The sequence below is a fragment of the Bufo bufo genome, chromosome 3 (genome assembly GCF_905171765.1).
Source record: "Bufo bufo chromosome 3, aBufBuf1.1, whole genome shotgun sequence".
Lineage (NCBI taxonomy): Eukaryota > Metazoa > Chordata > Amphibia > Anura > Bufonidae > Bufo > Bufo bufo.
In genome coordinates this window covers 390,722,093-390,736,346 of record NC_053391.1, presented here as the reverse complement: position 1 = coordinate 390,736,346, position 14,254 = coordinate 390,722,093, and positions in this window count along the sequence as shown.

The window sequence follows — 14,254 nt, the reverse complement described above, 5'->3', positions numbered from 1 at the left end:
GAAAAAAAAAAGATGATAGAGTAGGCCAAATTAGGATTTAATTAGTGGTGTAGCAGAAGTACCGTAACTTGTTTCTTACTCCTGAGGGTCCCTTCTGTGATTCTAGAGAACATAACACCGAAACGATCTATGCTCTGTGTGGAGGCACACAACGGTACAGTAATGAAGTCATGTTTCCTTCCACCTCTTGCCGATAGCCAATCTGATTTTTGAAGTACGCCAATCTGATTTTGATGGGTACTTCACTGTTCCTTTCTAAATAACATTTAAAAAACATAAACCCTTCTTAAATTGAAACCAGCATGAAGATTACTGCAGGTCAGCTTGATATTAACCCACTAGAACTAGAAATAATGGTTGGGTTCATTAGCAGGGAACCACCGACTTTAATGTTCATATGCCAGAATTGGGCATAGATTGGGGTTGCTACAAGAGAAAATCCCCCACATGCTATAAAAGTGACTTCTGGGGTAAAATAATTTGATGTAACTTTCTTCTGATCCCTTTGTGATGTAGTAGAAACGGTTTAAAGAGGACCTTTCACTAGTTTAAAAACTAACTATATCAGTGGGCAGAGCGGCGCCCAGGGGTCCCCCTGCACTTACTAGTATGTCTGGGCGCCGCGCCATTCGCCCGGTATAGGCTCCGGTGTCTGCAGCTCCCTCTGTTGTACTGGGCAGAGTTTTTGTATTAGGGTTGTCCCTTGCTGCAGCGCTGGCCAATCGTAGCGCACAGCTCATAGCCTGGGAGTCCCTGCAGCAAGGGACAACCCTAATACAAAAACTCCGCCCAGTACAACAGAGGGAGCTGCAGACACCGGGCGAACAGAGCGGCGCCCAGACATACTAGTAAGTGCAGGGGGACCCCTGGGCGCCGCTCTGCCCACTGATATAGTTCGTTTTTAAACTAGTGAAAGGTCCTCTTTAAGCTTGTGGACCATGTGTTCTCCGATTCTGGCCATTACAGCAAGAGCCAGACTGCCAATCAGAAAAGCTGGGCACAGCTTCTGTGCCATTCTCCTGACATACGTGTACATCATGGAGCCTTGCCATGGTGTTCCGTGATATACATTTACTATATAGACTGAGCACCAAGGGGATAAACGTAAAGCACTGTTGACATGCTGCCTTTCTTGAGTTTGGTCATACGTAATGTGATATTTCAATAAAGAGAAATCCCAAAAATGGTAAGTCTAATAACACCATATGTGTAAAGTTTTTAGTAATTTACACATGTCTGAATGGTATTTAAAATGAATTGCTATAAGCATAATCACCACAGTGGTGGTTCTGTAAATTCTAGATATGGCTGGGTATCCTCATCTTCCAGTAGCCTCAAGTTTACCTTTCTTTACCTGTAGAATTTCAGTAAAAATCACTAGTCACAGAAAAAAAATATATAATCCAGGGTAAATACTAGACTGAGAGGAGGGGGATGTAGCTGTAGCAAGGCTTCGTTCACATCACCGTTCAGCCTTTTCGTTCTCCTGCTCCGTTTAGGAGCAGGAGAACGGAAAGGATGGATTCGGCACATAACTGAGCCGAACGGAACCTAAGGACCCCATAGACTATAATGGGGTCCGTTAGGTTTCCGCTCAGAAGAAGATTTTTGAGCGGAGACAAAAGTTGTGCATGCAGGACTTTTGTCTCCGCTTCAAAAATCATCCTCTGAGCGGAAACCTAACGGACCCCATTATAGTCTATGGGGTCAGTAGGCTCTGTTCAGCTCAGTTATGGGCCGAATCCATCCTTTCCGTTCTCCAGTGATGTGAACAAAGCCTAATTGTTTCAGCGTACACAGCATATCACTCCACGAAGAGCCACCAACTCAAGGGGAGCAAAAATGTACATTTACAGAAACCAGCAGGGGGGGATTTATCATGAGGGGAATATTTGAAGTCAGTTTTGCTTGAGTCTGTGTTGGTGTACTTTGTCACGTGTCTTATCCTTAAACCTAACACCTTTGTCTAGAACAGGGATCAGCAACCTCCGGCACTCCAGCTGTTGTGAAACTACAACTCCCAGCATGCTCCCTTCACTTCTGTGGGAGTTCAGAGAACAGCCAAGCAAGTGTGCATGATGGGATGTGTAGTTTCACAACACCTGGAGTGCCGGAGGTTGCTGACCCCTGGTCTAGAAAAACTACTCCAGTTTTCCTTCTACATCCCCCTACTGAAGTGTGACTGCGACTTTTAAAAAAAGTCTCAATGATAAACCTGGAGTGAAACTCATTAACATAACTAACCACACCCACGTTTCAAAACTGTATTGAGCAGTGTGGAACTGCAAAAAATAAAATAAAATATCTTGTGACTTTTTGAATGCATGATACATCATGGGGTTTTGAAGTGTATTGTAGCAACTCAGTGTATGTGTGTGTGTGATCTGCTGTCCTGAATTTAGATGGCCATATGCCATGGAGATAGGTTTTAAATAGAATAGCTTCCCATCTGGACTGAGGTTATCTTGCCGTGGTGGGTGGGCACAGATTATTATTATTTTTTTAATAAAAATATATTTGCTTAACAACCTCATGTCTATCATATCAAATGAGTATTAGTTTATATATAGGTTTTATATTTAGTGCTTTGAGAGTGCCGTTGTGTTTTTTTGCCTAAGAAGGAAACAAAACAGTGCATTAGCCATTTGTTTTTCTACATTTATTTTATACCAAAAATTATATTCAACAAGAAAAGAAATCTTACATATTTACATGACGCTGTTTGTTAACACACATTGAAACTCAGCCCTGAACTTGTCTGACACAGGGCCGGTTGTAGCATTTTTGAAGACCGTTTCACCTCAGTAACCTATTTACTCTGGAGTTAAACGCAGTAGTTGATACATTCTCAAGATATGTTACCATACACAGACATGTAATATTTGGCCATGCTCGTTAACAGTTGTAGATTTAGCACATGTAAGCCATCATTGGCCTGGTGTACTTTGTAAGAAGGAAGGTTTTTGATATTTCTGTGGAGATATCTACCACTGATTATCTACAACCCATATGGTTTAGATGCCAAAACTTGACCTTACAATGATCTGCAATAAAAACACTATCATCACTGGGACCTGCCATATGACGGTCAAAAGTTAGTGCAACACCACTGGTCATGTGTTCTCTGCCATAACTCAACCATAAGGCTAGATGCACATGACCGTATGTGTTTTGCAGTCTGCAAATTGCGGATCTGCAAAAAACAAAACAAAACGGATGACGTTCGTATGACATCAGTTTTTTGCGGATCCATTATAACAATGTTTATCCTTGTCCGCAAAACGGACAAGAATAGGACATGTTCAATTTTTTTTTGCGGGGCTACAGAACGGAGCAACGGATGCGGACAGCACACTGAGTGCTGTTCGCATCTTTTGTGGCCCCATTGAAGTGAATGGGTCCACCCCCGAGCCACAAAAAATGCGGCTCGGATGCGGAACCAAACCACGTTCGTGTGCATGTAGCCTAAAGCAGGTCTTGGTCTGCGGTATAAAAGATAATATGAATATAAGCACCTTATACCACCTCCATCCTCCAGTGGCACTTTCCAAGAGAGCAGGAATGACCGAATGAAAGGTAACCCAAATGGAGATTCATGCTGTCCTAACCACAATCTGCAAGAAATCCCGACAGGCTCTGACACTTCTACTGACAGGTTCATTTTAAGTGGTCTGGCTAGATCTCCTACTAAATACAGCATACATCGCCACAATATTTTCACTTGTATTGCACCAAAAAGTGGCAGCCCTTTTTAATTTTGGTATGGCTATTTTCATATGTGGCAGATTTTTTGACTTTATGTAATTTATCCCCATTCAGCTATATGGAATAGATTTTTAGCAGCAAATCTTCTGCATCTTAATATACCCTGTCATCCAGACTCCTGACTTGTTAACCTGTTCACTGGCTATCATTATCAAATAGTTGCGCAACTTTTATGCAACACACGTTGCATGACGGGTGACCCATGTAGCCGGGCCCTAAGCATTTCAATAGATGCCATGCACAAGCTATAGAGGTCTACAATATCTGTGCTATTATTTCTTCAATAAAGATGAAAATCCATGACCAAGATTTCTAAAAATTCAAATGCATCTTTAATTGTGTTGAGCGAACTTGTGTTTTAAGTTCGGCGTCATGGTCCGTGGTAGCGGAATCCATAACGCGATTCTTCGATAACCCGAACTTTAGACGCCGAACTTAAAACACAAGTTCGCTCAACACTAATCTTTAACCATTAAAATCCATATATAAGTAATAAAAAGACATGACTTCATACTGAAAGATAGTACCAACTATGTGGAAAGTACTCGTTTTCACATAGTTGGTAGTACTGTTCAGTAAGAATTTGTTTGCTTATTACTTATGTATTTTAAGTCATAATTGTTAATAAAGACGCATTTGAATTTTTAGCATTTTTGGTGCTGTATTTTCATCCTTATTTGTGCAATTTTTTTTTATAGTTACAATTATCCATAAAACTTCTATTGAGTTGCCTGGTTAACGGCTGTCAGATTGAAGAAATGCCAATGGCCCATAACAACCGCCATTTACATGGAGGAATCATCTTTCACGGCTTTTATGTCTACCTAAAACATGTTCAATCATCTAATTGGTGGACATGTTTGCAAGGGGCAGTGATCAATAATGATCGTTTGGTCAATCATTGGCCTATGACAAGAATCTCCTGTGATTTGAAGATTTTAAATAACCGTGAATAAAGATACCATTATTTTGGAGCTGGATTTTTCTCCTCTTTCCACTACCAATTACCTTTGCATCCAGGTGCGTTATCCGTGCTCAACTAGCAGAAGGGAAGGTGAGAGCTGCCGTATGTTTTTCTTTTGACTATTGGCCTATGTAAGGTTCACACTCAGGGATCCACCTCTATGTCAAGAATGGGGCTCCCGAAAGGAATGAGAGCACACCATGCTCTTCATTCACCACTATGGAACTGCCAGAAACAGCTGGGCCAGCTACTTTCTGAAGTTTCACTGCTCTCAGGCCATCTTAAAGGAAACCTGTACTAGAATGTGACAATCTGCAGGCAGCATGTTATAGAGCAGGAGGAGCTGAGCAGACCGATATATACAGGGTCAGTCAAAAGTTGCAGGACACCCTTTTATTTCAGAAATGAAAATGAAATATCTGTGCATCACAGGGAACGTGGTTGTTGCAACTATCGGTGTTGATAACTTTTGATCCACATCAGATTGCGGAGAAAATGCTGGTAGTCCTTGATATGCTATATGAACCACTTCCCATTGGAAAAATTTGCCCTTGATTCAAGATGGCGGCCATATTCCAGACATAGCCTAAAAGATAGGCCCCCCTCACCCATTACTTGCTGGGGTTACACTTTAATAACAATATCACAAACCTGACTCATTTATCCACTTTGACATAGTTTCAACCTGTTGATGACAGTAATAATATATCTGTCTCTATAGGCTATTGCTGGGGCTGCAGAAAAGGTGCAGGGATTCTTATATCAGGGGAGTTTCTGATAAAATGGTTTGTCCAGCCATTAACATTTCTGTGCATGTATTTAAATTGTTTCTCTTTTTATAAATGCCACAATTGCATTAAAATAAAGTAGCAATATGCACCTCAGACTCATTCATGTCAGTGATTGTGAGCCAAAACCAGGTGTGGAGCTTACATGGCGATGAGGTATATTGGAAAGATCTGCACCTAGTATTGACTCAGTCAGTGTTTGGTTAGTATTTTCCAACAGTGATTAAGTAAATAAGTCCTAACCAATCCCCCGCCACTCCTATTCCAATGCATCCTGGTGATTGCCTGCAGCTGTTACATGTCCATGTTGAGAGGGAACAGGTAGTAGAGCCCAACAGAGAAACTAGGAAGAGTGGTGAGGAATCGGTAAGGTGACTATTACTATGTTTATTCGAAAGCGTTCAATTTTGTTTAAATGGCTGGACAGCCCCCTGTAATACCATTTTCTAATATGTTCAGTAAGTCTTTGGAACCACCCATTTCTGTAGACGGCCACGTGTTGCATTAGGCAAAGCAGTGATCACTCATCACTACTTTAAAGAGGTTCTCCAGGAATTAATAAAATTAAAATACTTAAATATTTTATAATAAATATATTCACAAATACCTTTCATTACTTAAAATGGCTTGTTTTGTCTGAGGAGCAATCATCAGGGGAAACAAAATGGCCACCGTCCTATCAGTACACACAAAACCTGTCCTAATCACACAGGAGGACAAGTTACTTCACCATAATGAGCCATAGAACTGTCTCTACTCATGATCCTGAATAAGGGCTCATGCACACGACCGTATGTATTTTGCAGTCTGCAATAAATACGGATGACATCCGTATGAATTCCGTAGTATTTTTTGCGGAACGCAATGCACACGGAGTAACTTTGAAGTGAATGGTTTTGCATACGGTCTGCAAAAAAAAAAAAAAACTGAACGGACAAAGAAAATACGTTCGTGTGCATGAGCCCTAAAGGTGAATCTCTGTGGGAATGGAGATGAGACATGAGGAGGGTGAGGTGGGGCTAATGAGCAGCAGCACTTGTTTACAGTCTCCATTACCAGAGTCTCTCTGTACTTTATGTCTCCTCATGAACTCCATTCCTAGAGATTCAGCTGAAGTTCTTATCTGTATTCAGGATCATAATTCCTGACAAGTAGAGGGGGAAGCAGCTCTTTACCTCAGTGTTGTAAAGTAACTTGTTCTGCTGTGTGATCAGGACAGGTTTTGTGTAAACTAATAGGACAGCGGCCATTTTTTTGCCCCTGATGATTGCACCCCCAAGTCAAAACCAGCCATTATAAATAATGAAAGGTATTTGAGAATATATTTATAATAAAGTAAGATTTAAGTATTTTCATTTTCTTAATTCCCAGAGAACCCATAGAGCAGTGGATTTTAAAATTTAAATGCAAAACACAGGTATGAAATACTGAACAGACCAATTGTAGCAGCAACATTTTAACAACTTTTGGATTCCCAAATGAGTACACACGTATAGAAAGTGAAATGACCTGGTTAGGTATGAGAATCATGCAGCTCTACTGCAGTTATTTTCAATATCTGCATTCTAACTGAACCCAACCCTGGGGTGGAGTAGCATCAGAGCCTTGGGAAACAATACCCAATTCAACATTGTTTGGTTTCAGAGAATGGCTCTTAAAGAGGACCTGTCACCACAAAATGCAGTGCAATCTGCAGGCAGCATGTTATAGAGCAGAAGTAGCCAATGGATATATAGTTGTATGGAAAAAGACTCAGTAAAACTTATAATTTATACATATAAACATCTGCTTTCTCTATACTTAAGTTAACCCCCATGTACAGCTGTCAGTTATCTATATACACACACTTACAGAGAGAATGCTATCCATTACTGATAACACCTCCTCTGTGTACAACTATCAGTGGCTGACAGCTATATATGTATACACACTTAGCGTTCTCTGTGTAAGTGTGTATACATATATAGCTGTCAGCCACTGATAACACCTCCCCCTGTGTACAGCTGACAGCTATCCATGTACAAAACTGTACAGCAATCTTCTCAGCTCCTCCTGTTCTATCACATGCTGGCTGCAGCTTGCACTGCATTTTGTGGCGACAGGTCCACTTTAACCAAAAGCAGAACACTTGGGGTACTTTCACACATGCAATTTTAATGCAGTTTTTAAAGCCCAAACTAGGAGCATATTCATAACTGGTGAAAGCAGAAACATTTCTTATATAGTATCCCTCATTTTATGATCCACTCCTGATACTGGCATCACAAACCATCAAAATGACAAGTGTGAAGTGTCCTATGCGTTAAAGGAATTTCAAGTGTATACACCCTTTTTCAACGAGCCAAGAGGTAGTAACATTTTTGTCTTTACAGAGAATGTTACGTGCAAAGAATATGCTGCATCATAGAGAACCTTGCAGCCAGAATAAAATCCAGAGCAAGGCAAACCAAACAAAATGCCCCCTCACACAGTAGTATTAATTATAGGACTATAAATACCCTGTTAACTACATGTCCTTATTGTTGTAAGCCCAGTATGGCCTCCAAAAGCAGATTTTTGTAGCCATGGCTCCATGTGTTTACATCAGGTTCTAACCAACTGATATTCACACCCATATGTTATGATGTAGATTTTAGGCAGGAACCTTCCATGCTTGCAGTAGGCTGGCATATGCATAGATAGCATAAACCATGGATTATAGCAGTAGCTCTGAGCCCAGAAGTGTTACATAAACCTGAAGTGAACAGTCATCTTTGTTATCATGTCAATCTTAGAGTCAAAATTCGGTAAGGAATAATTTTTTCAGCATATCTTTAGTGGTCAATGTTTTTTTTCCCCCCTGACAGAGCGCTCCAAATTCTCTGCATGGACATCTGTAAAAGACAACCACATAACTATCTGAAACTGCCACTAGAGGGAGCATGAGAGCTTCATGCATGCTTTATTATTGAGTTCAATGTATAACAGTATTCAGCTCCCTCTAGTGGTGGTTGCAGGTAGCCATCATGTTATCTTTTCAAATCTGTCTATACAGAGAATTTGAGGCTGTGTATTAGAAAAACAGAGCTCTGACCACTATAAAAAGAAGTTAACCAGCACAGAATTTTGAACCTAAAAAAACCCCCACGTTATTAATGAGTGGACCTCCAAGATTTAACTTATTAAAAGGCGTTTGGATTTGTTGTATTGATACTGATTAAGAAATGGTCTAAAAATATCAGTTAGATTTAACTCTGGTCATAAGACTGCAAATGTTATTGCATATTACTCTGGTTACACATGTGAATGAACCCAATACCTAAATACAGGAGACTCCTGCTGATGTGTAGGCAGGACAAAAAGGTGTCTACACCTCTGCAGGCTATTCTCTCACGATTATCTGGACCCAAAACACAAGAGAATACAAGTAGAGACCGTTCAGTGCAAGAGGGTTGCACGTGAGGGTCAACGACAAGCTTTAACTGTACTTTCAATGCCAATGAAAATGTGTGGAAGCACAAGACCATACAAAATACATACATCTCCAAATTGTAAAAGTAATGCTTTATGGTAGTCATTTTATTCGTTTTATTCATACACCACAATCAATGTTCAATATCCAACATTTTGTAGTGTTTAAATTCGCTAGGTTACAGTACAGAAGAATAGACAGGTACCCGGCGAAAGAACAATTTTTGTACCAACTTCTGTATGGTAAAAAAAAATAGAGACCAGAACCTAATTTCCCCTCTTTATTCTCAGAGCATGTGGTTCGAGTAGGAAGGCCCAGCTTCAGAGTAAGGCCTCTTGCCCACGACTGTATGCCCTCCGAGACATACGGTCTGTGAGCAGGCCACATATGTCCCGGAGCGGCATCGATCGTGTTTATCGGAGCACACAGCATCATAGGTTACAATGATGCTGTGCACATCAGGCCGCCCGCGGGACTATTGTCCTGCACTTATATGATCTTATGAGTGCGGGACAATAGTCCTGCGGGCGGCCCGACGTGCACAGCATCATTGTGATCTATGATGCGGTGTGCTCCTGTGCGCACAATCTGCCGCTCCGGGACATATGGAAGGGCATACGGTTGTGTGCAAGAGGACTAATGCTGGAGATATAGCCTCCTGGTTCAGCAGGTGAAGGGAAAACCCGCACCATGAAATACTGTATAATGAGAATGCAATGATTACACAATGGAATGTCATATAGCCCGGCCGCACAATATCAAGACAGTAGCTTGCTCATGTAAACAACCTCACAATAGTAAGTCTTCAACACGCTAGCCTATGATCAAGAACTTACCAAATTGGTACCTTGTATATTTAAATCACAGGTTTGCAGCAGTCCTATGGGAGGTGCAGCATTTGTTAGAACACTTCATAGCCGGGAGAGACAACCTTATAGGGGCTGACCAAGATTTTAATACTGATGGCCTATCCTCAGGATAGGTCATCAATATTTGATCAGTGGGGCTTTGACTCCAATCAGCGCCGTAGCCTCTTCCTAGGCCACTGATGTCATTTTATTGGTCACACGGCCTAGGCGCAACTCAGTTCCATTCAAGTGAAGAGCTAAAGAAAAGCTAAAGTGCAACTAACTTATTTCTTTAATACCTAAACGTTTTACAAAGTTTAGATTTTTTTTTTTCCTGGAATGACACAAACTTCAGTGCAATTAAGGAAAATTAAAACTGGAAAAAAAAAGGTTAAAAAGTGGAACATAAAAAGAAAAACTGAATAAAAACAAAAATGCAATGGCATTTTACAAATACATTGACGAAAAAAAAGTGGCAGCTCGTACGACAGTGTGCTTTAAGTCAACATAACATGTGCCCATAGAGAATTGCTACCCAATGGGGGCTTGTATGCCGTTAGGGGAAACAGAGATAAAAGTCTGGGCCATCATAAAGTCATTTCTCATCACTGATGGCAAGTTCTGGGCACAGGAAGCAGCTATGAAGACAACTTCAGAGAGAAAAACATGCAATGGATTGACTAGTATTATTATTGTACTTTGGGCATTTTTTTTTAATGAAATACAAGGAGAGACTGGGATAAATTCCATGGTAATTTGGTTGCTCACCAAGGAAATTAAATGCAGTTCTTATAAAATGCAAAAAGCAGAAGGCACTTTACCCTTCACTCTGACATCATTGGAAGTCTTGCAAAGCTTACGCCTTATGATTAACAAAAGACAAGTCCATGGTAGACATGCTGAAGAAACAACAAATCATGTACTTAGAGACCATGTTCATCCAGTCCTAGCACAAAGGTCCAGCCATTTACAGTTCACTGTAGGTACATACGTCAACCAAGAAGTGATGTTTGATCCTGGCACACTGTACATGTCCAAAGATTGTTGCTAATGGGGCACAACCAAAGAGGGGAAAAAATTGGATGTACATTACATCTTATCCAAGTCATAATCCATCCAGACTAACCTTACAAAAGACCTAGATGCAATTTATGGACACAGTCATTAAATCCCCCGAACTATTCCGTATGAGAAGAGGGTCTCCAGACACCAGCTATTCATGCTCAATGTCGATAGTGTCATACAAAGGAAATGCAAGTCCTTGCTCTCATATGTTCCACATTAGAAACCTCCATTCATGCAGGTGCAAAGCTCTGGTGTGGTTACATCTTCCAGCCACATCATGCATGATCATTTAGGACACCGATAACAGGTGGAGAACACTAAACTGCCACTTTGTGGTTCTCATCCGGGGCTCAGCAGCTTCCATATAAAATCACAACCCTTCTAATGGGAGGCAACCGGACTTGGCAGTGTTGAGCAGACTACTGTATAGCAGGAGTAGATTGGCTCTTGGCCCTTATTCTACAACTACAGATGAAGGGTGATCTCTAAATCATCTGTTTCGTAAACCAATTTGTGAGAATATTGTAGAAAACCATGCTTGGAAATTAGTAGCTTGAGTTTTTTATTTTTGAGGGGGACGTATAGGTCCCTTAGCTACTGATCAGAGCCACCCCATTTATTGTCTAGAGCAGGGATGCCAACCTGCAGCTCTCCAGCTTTTGCAAAACTACAACTCCCAGCATGCCCAGACTGTCTACAACTATCAGCCTACAGAAGGGCATGGTGGGAAATGTCGTTTTACAACAGCTGGAGAGCCGCAGGTTGGCCAGCCCTGGTCTAGAGGGACTGTACCCATTTCACAATGAGAACACATGGTAGCAGGTTCTCTTTTTAAAGCAAACCTCATACAGATCCCAATAGTTAAGGGGGAAACAGCGTAAGAAACTTAGATTCTGTTATATAATACTGAATATAGTGAATGTGGAATATAAACTGCATTGTTCTATATCATTATACTACACGGCAGCACCGGCTGCGTGACATAAGATCAGAAGTTTAAGCTGCTATATGGCAACCAATGATGACACCAGGTGGCTCAGAGCCAAAATTCCAAACCTGCTGAATCTCAGCACAACCACATCTATCAACATTTGGGATTTTAGCAGCACAACAGTGCATTCTTAAAGGGGCCGTCCAGCTTTCTGCCAGATCCCCACCACCATGCCAGACCTGAAGAGGGAAGCATACTTGCCTGCTCCCTGGATTTAAGCTCTATTAGGGCTCATGCACACAACCGTTGTTTTGCGGTCCGTTTTTCACGGATCCGTTGTTCCGTATCTGAGTTTTGTTTTTTTCTCCGATATAAGTCCTCTTCCGTTATTGCACAAAACATATCCGTATGCGATCCGTTTTTTGCGGATCAGAAACGGAAACCGTAACTTATCAACAAACACATGAGCAATATGGGCTGGGCATAGCATTTCTACAGTATGGATCCGCAAAATACAGATGACATACGGATGGGTTCCGTATTTTTTGCAGACCCATTGACTTGAATGGGGCCTCGGACCGTGATCTGCGGACAATAATAGGACATGCACTACTTTTTTGCAGAATGGAAATACGGAAACGGAATGCACACGGAGTACTTTCCGTTGTTTTTGTGGACCCATTGAAATGAATAGTTCCGTATACGGTCCGCAAAAAAAAAACGGAACGGAAGCGGAAAGAAAAAACGTTTGTGTGCATGAGCCCTTAGTCCCCTGCTGCCACTGGCAAGCTTCCTGACCCAGTGAGATGACACATGGGGGACACATCACCACTGCGGCTGTACACGACCTAAGCTGGAGCACGTCAATGGAAGTAGGAGACAGAACCCAGTGCCAGGGAGCTTGAACGTAAGATTCCCTTTGCAGGTCTTGCAGAAAGCCCCCTAAGGCAGGACAAGCCCTTTAATGTCACACTGGCGTTTTTTGGCTTTCCGTTTGCGAGATCCGTTCAGGGCTATCACAAGCGGTCCAAAACGGATCAGTTTTGCCCTAATGCATTCTGAATGCATCAGTTTGCCTCCGATCAGTCTCCATTCCGCTCTGGAGGCGGACACCAAACGCTGCCTGCAGTGTTTTGCTGTCCGCTTGACGAAACTGAGGCAAACGGATCCGTCCTGGCACAAAATGTAAGTCAATGGGGACGGATCAGTTTTATTTGACACAATCTGGCATAATAGAAAACGGATCCGTCTCCCATTGACTTTCAATGGAGTTCATGACGATCTGTCTTGGCTATGTTACAGATAATACAAACGGATCAGTTCATGACGGATGCATGCGGTTGTATTATTGTAATGAATCCGTTTTTGCAGATCCATGACGGATCCGCTCAAAACGCGAGCGTGAAAGTAGCCTAAGGCAACAGTCTTTTTGTACCTTTACTGATTTTTAACTGTTGAGTGACAGCTGCAGTTCACAGGATTGCATATAACTCAATGTATTCCTTTGGACTGCATCTTATGCTCAGACATCAGGCCACCACAAGATGACTAACATTTGATGAGTCATCTGTCAAGCCCAAGAAGCACATATTTCTTCTGCAGTAGATTAGGATACTGCGCTAAGGAACACGTCATTTATTCAAGGGGCAGGCGGAGCTCTGGTCGATGAATAACCTGAGCCCACGACTGTAAAAGTAACACCATCTAGACCAGTAGTCTGACACGTCGTGGTTCTCTAACTCCTCCAGCATGCCCTGACAACCTGTGGCAGAAGGCAATCACGGATCTATACAATTTCCCCCAAAGATAACCATATCTTTCCAGGTATCAAATCCCTGTATATTCCACTGCACCAAAATATAGCGATTCATTCTCTTAGTTAGACGACCAAGATCATAACCCTTCCAAGTCATGATGGAATGTTAAATGCTAAGCTCAACGTGAGATCCATTCTTACTACAAAAACGGTCTCATCAGGCACAATAACAAGATTTACGTATACCGGTTATGGTATTTGACAGGCAGCACTTAAACCAGGTGAAAAAAAAAATCCTCAGTGTATTACACTACACTGCAGTCAGAGGATACCCATGATGGGTGAAAGGTCCTATACAAAAGATCCACACGTATGACAGTATTCATGAGCTGCATAGTAATCTTATTGAGGGCAGGCAGTCCAAAGTCTTACCGCCGTGTGGTAAAATGGAGCAAGAAGACCAGACATGATCTGCATTTGGCAGGGGTGATTACGTGTCAGTAGTGCTGCAACCGTTTGGAGGTACCAGTAATGGAGAGCAGTCACATGGGACAGTATATTATGGAGGTGTCATAAGCAGCTTTATACTGGTGCATTGGAGAGATGCTGGATCAGTAGGAGGTCTACATGTAAGTGCCCAGCACAAGCACTTTTCTTGGTCCTGGATTCTGTGGAACAATACATGA